Consider the following 7,621-nt stretch of genomic DNA (forward strand, 5'->3'; position numbering starts at 1 on the left):
TCTGTTCTTGCAGTCATGTGGGTTTGCTGATGGAGAAGTTGGTTTTTAATGTGTATTTTTTGTCTGTTCTTTCAGTCATGTGGGTTTGCTGATGGAGAAGTTGGTTTTTAATGTGTATTTTTTGTCTGTTCTTTCAGTCATGTGGGTTGGCTGATGGGCAAGTTGGTTTTAATGTGTATTTTTATTGCCTCTTCCTTCAGTCATGTGGGTTTGCTGATGGACAAGTTGGTTTTTAATGTGTATTTTTATTGCCTCTTCCTTCAGTTATGTGGGTTTGCTGATGGACAAGTTGGTTTTTAATGTGTATTTTTATTGCCTCTTCCTTCAGTCATGTGGGTTTGCTGATGGACAAGTTGGTTTTTAATGTGTATTTTTATTGTCTCTTCTTTCAGTCATGTGATTTGGCTGATATCTAGAGATCCTTTGAAAACTGTTATTAAATAAAATAAAATTTAATGATTTTGTGTAATTCATTTCCTCCCATACACAAACCCGTATGTATTTATGCTAACAGTGCTTCATCTGTGGGCCATGGTTTTCAGTTTTTTGTATCATTTCACAGAGAAAATAATTTCTTTCACTTCAAAAGTTTTTGCATCCATAGATATTTGTCTAACATGGACTTAACAAACTTGGTTTATTAAAAAACTTTATAGCTATTTTATATAACTAAAAACTTTGTCTTGCACACTACTTTATCAACTCTAAGAAATAGGAACTTTAAATTGCTTTCATTTCAGTTTGTTACACCTTTGGTGTGGAAGTTTGCACGTACATTTTATTTTAAACTGTGCCTGTTTTTAGTAATACTATTGTAAAGTCTTTTATTATTTAAAATGTGTTGTGTACGAAAACTACCATAGTTAAGTATAATTAAGTCAACATTTCTATGATGTGACTTGTATTTATTGGTTCTTATAGCAAATGTGGAATAGCATTTGTAAGAAACACTAAATTTTTTAATGCTTTTTGTGGCAGTATTTGTATGTGATAAACACATCTTGTAACGTTTAGAAGCTGAATTCATTTGTCCATTTTATGGCTGCTTTTGCTGAAATAAAACTTGAAATTTGAACTTACATTCTGGTTTCATTTCTGTTAATGCGTCTATTCCTACTTTTATTTTTCTTTCAGAAAACAACCATTGAACTAATGACTGATAGCAGTGTTTGATTTGCTCTTGAGTAACACTAATATGTGCAAGGTGCTCTGGTATTGGCTGTCTATGTTTCAATAAAATAATAATCTATTTGTTTACATTTGTACAGAACCAGTAATAATAAATTCAATGTAAGATTAGTTATCACTAGGAGTAAGAAATTACACTATTCTGATTTGCTATTCAGAAATGGCTCTTGAAAGTAACTGGCCTATGATAACAGTGTCTGATATCAGGCCTACGGTATGAAAGTATGCTAGATAATTAACGTTTATATATACAAATAGGAGAAAAAGGTGCAGTCTCACGTAGCAGTAGGTAAGTGTACGTATGGCTAAAGTTCAAATGTATAAGCTTAGTTTTATTAAAAGAGTGAAGTCATATCCTGAGGTCCTTTCTTGATATTTAATGTGTTTGATACTGTTCAGGGAGAGCCATTATCACAGAGCTTTGTACCTGTTTGAGTTGGAAGTTGGATCTCGACATGTAAATCTAAATTTTGTGCCAGATCTAACTCTTCCAGCTCGGAAAGGAACAACTGTAGCATCAATGACCAGTTTACTCAGCTTCCAGAGAAAAGTGGGTCTTCTCTTGATATTATTATTTGTGCTTTGGAAACAAGTGGAGAAGTGGTCTCCTCGCTTTGCTTGGAAAGTGAGATTCAACTCCTCCATTTTATTCCCTGTCACAGCTAACTGCGACTTTACAGTAATCATTGAATTGGGAAACTATATTAAAGTAAAGATTACTAGAGTATCAAGTTCAAGTTTTCTTTCTCTAAAAAAAACGTTTTCATTTATTAATATACTAATAATTTATTTTCTTTTGTAGTTGTTATTGCTAAGTTTATGTTAACAATTTTATATGTTTTTTAATAATTTCCTATAGTGGTTATTGTGCCATATTGTGAACCTAAGCATCCATGGTTCACCCGCTACCACTGAAAGCAAAAACAAATCTTACTCTGCACTTTGGGGAAATGGGTGCATGATAAAAATTACAGTCAAGCTCAACTACTCCATCAGAGTATCCAAACAGTTGGGGGTGAACGCTGTTCACTTACTACTTTCATTTCTTTCTTGTCATCAAACATTTTTTTACATAAAGACAGGTAACATAGTTGTTCTTTAAATCATACTTCCCCACTGTATGCTATGCACCAATCAAATGTCATGACCACTATCCCTCTAACCTATCAGTTCAAAAATAGGGATGCTTAGTGAAGATAGCCATTGCACACAAATATCCAAAAAACAAACCTTATTTCAGTGGTAAATGTTTTTACATTTTGGAATGTTTTATAATTTTCAAATATAGCCAATCATTGACAAAACTGCTACATTTATCAACTGGATTTTGCTACTGCGGAAAACTATTATATATAGTTTTTTAACAGAATATTATTTGCACAGGTTATTAGTCCTTAATGTGAAATTCAACCATTTCATCACTAGCATCATGAGGTAAAAGCATAATTTTAATTGTAAAAACCTGAATCAGCAAAGCCTATCTCAACAGACAGATAACATTATTACTGTCAACTATCTTGAAATGTAGTAGTATTTTGTGCTGGTTACTTTCTAGCAGTTACAGGCACTCTTAATTTTAATGTGTGATCTTAAAACTACTATTTTCTTAAACATTTTGTTCACATTTATCTGTTACTTGCATTTCCATTTATGCCCTGTTATGTTTGTTACACGAGTATGTTCAAGTCCCACTGTGTAATTTCAGTTTTTTCAGTTGTGCATCTTACTAAAGTTATTATACATACATACAATTTTGAGAAAGAATAATCATTAGATCTTAGATACAAAATGATAAAATGTTCTTACGTGTCAGGGAAAGTAGTACATCATCAGTTTTATTGTGTACCATGTATACCACTTAATGAAATGTTTGTAACATGAATAAAATGGAATTTTTAGTAAAATACAAGTTTGTTACCAAATGTATTTTTTTAACATGAGAAAAATAACACCATAAAGCTTTCATTTAATTAAACACTTTGAAAGAACAACATAATGAATGATGAAAAACGGTTTTGTGAGAATGGCATAATGAAATCTAGGTCAGACATTTGCTACATTGAATTTTATATGATTTAGTACAGTTGAAAGTATCCATTTGTAATATCAAAGTAATGGTTGAAAACAGGACAATTTATAAACAAATTTTAACTATGCTATAAATTTAAACTTATTTTAAAGCATTTAAAACATTACATAAAGACTCCATAAATAAATAAATATCAAAAAGAGAATTGGAGAAAAATCGGTGTTACTATAGCATGCAGTCTACAAAGATATTTACACTATAACATACGCTCTACACAGATATTATCATCATCATCATCATCACCATCTTAATAATTCACTAAAACATAATTTATATCCATCCACGTTTTTGTTCAGCAAATAATAATAATAATTTAATAAGTTGTGTGTTCCAAAAGAGTACCTTAAATTTAGATTATAATTGTGTTAGTTTTGATTGTTGTAATTTATTTCATTCCGATTATATTAGCCCTAAAAATGTTATGTAATGGTATGTTGTATTTTATTAGTTTAAAAGCTTTATTTGTAATAAATGGTGCTAATTGCAAATAAACAAAAGTTAAAATGTTGTTGATGATAGTATCTGTGTAGACTGCACACTATAGTAACACTAAAAAATCTCTACTCCTTTCAACACCTGCTACTTTTAACAAAATTGATGGCATTTTGTTTTTCTATTATGTTTTACCCTCCAAAATTGTTATTGAGGTAATATTTTTTACATGCAATTTTTTATCTTATTAATTTATGGTTACAGTTGTGCAACACATTTTTCAGTTGTTATTCTCTAAAAAAATAAGTTTCCTCTACTTGCTACTAAGTTCTTTTATTTGTAAATTTGGTACAATGGACAAGATGATAATTTATTTTAAGAGCACATCTTCATACACTTACATAATTCCACTTAACCGTATGCACATCCTATGGAGGGTACAAGTTAAATGCTAAAAGCAACAATACTTAATTATATATGTAATTCACTTTTTGTGGCTATTGTGCATTTAAGAAAACTAGTTCTGTAGCTTACAAACTGTGTAATTTTACCTATTGATATGTTATCATGAATTTCATCAATCTACTGATGGCAATGAAAGCAAATAACTTTCAAAAGGTGTATAGTTGTTAAAAATTGGTGATATGGATTTTTATATACATTGTGAACTACGGATTTCTCACTAAGATGTTCTGTTCATATTGGCTACTTAATGTAGGGAAAAAATATACATGTTATAGTAAACTATATAAAGATTAATTAAGAGGTTTGAACTTTGGAAATTGAATTTAACAATGAGAAGAAGTAAAAGATAATTGAAAAAACACTTCCTTACAATAAAGAAAATGGTACATAAACTAGAGATATACACTTATGTGCAGTGATTTTAATTGACATTAGAAATTTATAGTAAAAGCCTGTTGAGGAAAAAAGATGTTATAATATACATTTTATAAACAGATGACCTACTTTGAAGAATTAAATAAACCAAGGATGGACTATTTAAAAATTTCTTCTCTTCATTTCTGAATGTTTAGTATTATGAAAGTATTTTTATAAATTACATGGAGCAACAACATTTGGCTTTATATTGAATTAAATTCCTAAGAAAATGTATTTAATAGCTTTTTTATTTTGTTTATTGTCACATCACGTAAACCGAGTAAAATTTAATTAAATATAATTCATTTACATTCTTCTTGAGTGAGCTAAAAGTTACGAACTAAATATAATTCATTTACATTCTTCTTTAGCGAGCTAAGTTACGAATTAAATATAATTCATTTGCATTCTTCTTTAGCGAACTAAAAGTTATGAATTAAATAAAAATCATTTACATTCTTCTATAGTGAGCTAAATATTATGAATTAAATAAAAATCATTTACATTCTTTTTTAGCTAGATAAAAGTTATGAATTGAATAAAAATCATTTACATTCTTCTTTAGTGAGCTAAATATTATGAATTAAATATAATTAATTTACATTCTTCTTTAGCGAGATAAAAGTTATGAATTAAATAAAAATCATTTACATTTTTTTTTAGCGAGCTAAAAGTTATGAATTAAATAAAAATCATTTACATTCTTCTTTAGCAAGCTAAAAGTTATGAATTAAATATAATTCATTTACATTCTTCTTTAGTGAGATAAAACTTATAAATTCATTAAAACAAACATTACTTCATTCCATAGAAAAGACAGTGTGGTGACATATGAATGTATAGTTCAGTTTGTGGGTGTACGACATTCCACAATCTCTTATTTGGTTGAAGTACTAGCCAAGCCTTAATTTAGTCAGCAGTAATATTTACTTGAAATCTACTGGGTGTTTTTATCTCTACAAAATGAAATAATAACAGATAATGATAAAGCTGGAAATAGTATACAGACTGATGAGAATGCTTACAACACTTGAGTAATTAACTATTTACTGTGGACTAGACTAATAATTTCAGTGACATTTTCAAGTTTGTTTTCAGGCAACAAAAATTAAACATCTTATGTGTTTATCACAATTGGCTAAACTCGATTATCTTCCAGATTATTTTTGCTATTATACATTACTTTTACAGCCGTTTCTCACTTGATATTTTTGCATACAAACAAACATTCTTAGCTCTTAACCTAAAAGATAGATATTGGATTTATGTAGCACAACAACTAGTAAACAGCCTATAAATTTTGATGTTATTTAAAACCTAAAATTGTGCAAGCAACAGATTCTGCAAGTGGAAATGGTTATCAATTACGTACAAAAAATTTGAGCTCAACATGTTTACAGGCTTTAATGGCAAGATCATACAAAATACCTTTCTTTTTTGTAAAAAGACTGCCTTAAATTCCAATAGATTTTGGCCTTGCATCATTTATTTAATTCAAACAATAGCATTTTAGAAATTGTATGCTTGAGCTTTATTACATTTTTATAATTTTATGTTACATTCCTAGAGAATTTCAAGTATGTGCCTTTTATTTTGTGAAATGTTAAAGTTGTTCATCTTGACTTCACATCTTTGCTAGTATGGCTCACGCAATTTAACTAATTAATTAATGATATGCATAGTACGTTTTTAACCACTCCAAACTGAAAATCTTACTATTTCACATTAGTTCCTAATCAGGCTTCATCTTCATTGTCCCCCCCAGTGGGTCAGCAATAACTTTATGGGCTTACCATATTAAAATCTTGGGTTCTATTGCCTGTGATGAACAGTGCAGATAGCTCATTGAGTAGCTTTACACTAAGAAACAACTATCTTTGTTAATTCACAATTGAGATTTGTTTAATTGTTAGTTTTTGAGGGTGAGGGTCGTTGCAATTTTTTTAATGTAATTAGAAAGTTCTATTCCTGTAAAGTATTTTTAAGTGTGTAGCTATGTTGTATTGGCATGCTTTCTCAAACAAATACACTTTATACCGTACCAGTGATAAGCTTTAAGAAGTGGCTGTTGTTACACGAGGACACTAGTGTTCAAGTACTTTTTAATCTTTCTTTGAACATACGTAGCTACTTGAGATTTATTTATCGATCTTGTAGTAGTACTATCTTAAAAGTTACAGTACCTACATAAGTAGATGCTAATCTTGGGAAATTTTTTGAAACGCCAAAAACAATGGGGAGGGGTCTTTGGTATTAATAAATAACACGAGTTATTGATTTATTGAACAATGATACTTGGATACAAACATTAGTTTCTCTCTATCTGTATATACATAACAAATACTTAGTCTTAACTAATAATGCTTTAGATTTCCCGTATTATAACAAAAGCACTTTAGGCTAGCCTAGGCTTTATGATTTATCAGCTTTCGATGTCATTGTTAATGCTAGTACATTTTATATATATATATATCTATATATGTGTTAAAGAAAATGAAAAGAATCATAAATTTCATTAAATAAAACATAATTATTACAAAATGAATTACCAATTAAGATAAGTAAGTATTTCATGGAATCACTAAGCACACTGCTAACCTGCGTACATCGTTCCTTTTTCAACGTAACTTGTCGAAATATCTGTTACGCTAAATAAATCCACTAGGTTTAATATTACGCAATATTGATTTCTTTTCACAAAAAGGAATAATAAAAGTCTTTTATCACCCCTTTACCTTTTTTTTTTCTGTGTACAATGTAAACTCACGTAGAAGTATTCCTATATATTATTATCTCTTAATAAGTATAAATAATCGCATTTTCGACGTTATTCTGTAAGAAGTAAGTGTATATTTTTTCATAATTTATAGAAATATACAGTATTAGATTTAATTAATTCAATAATTATTCAAAACTGCAAACTATTGTTACGTCTCCGTTTGTTAATTGATTTTTTTTCGTAACTTCGTTCCAACGAAACTTTAACGACACAAGTCTTTACTTAATAAAACTGGTTTATTCTTTCCGTAT

This window comes from Limulus polyphemus, unplaced genomic scaffold (genome assembly GCF_000517525.1).
Source record: "Limulus polyphemus unplaced genomic scaffold, Limulus_polyphemus-2.1.2 Scaffold5176, whole genome shotgun sequence".
In the NCBI taxonomy this organism is placed as follows: domain Eukaryota; kingdom Metazoa; phylum Arthropoda; class Merostomata; order Xiphosura; family Limulidae; genus Limulus; species Limulus polyphemus.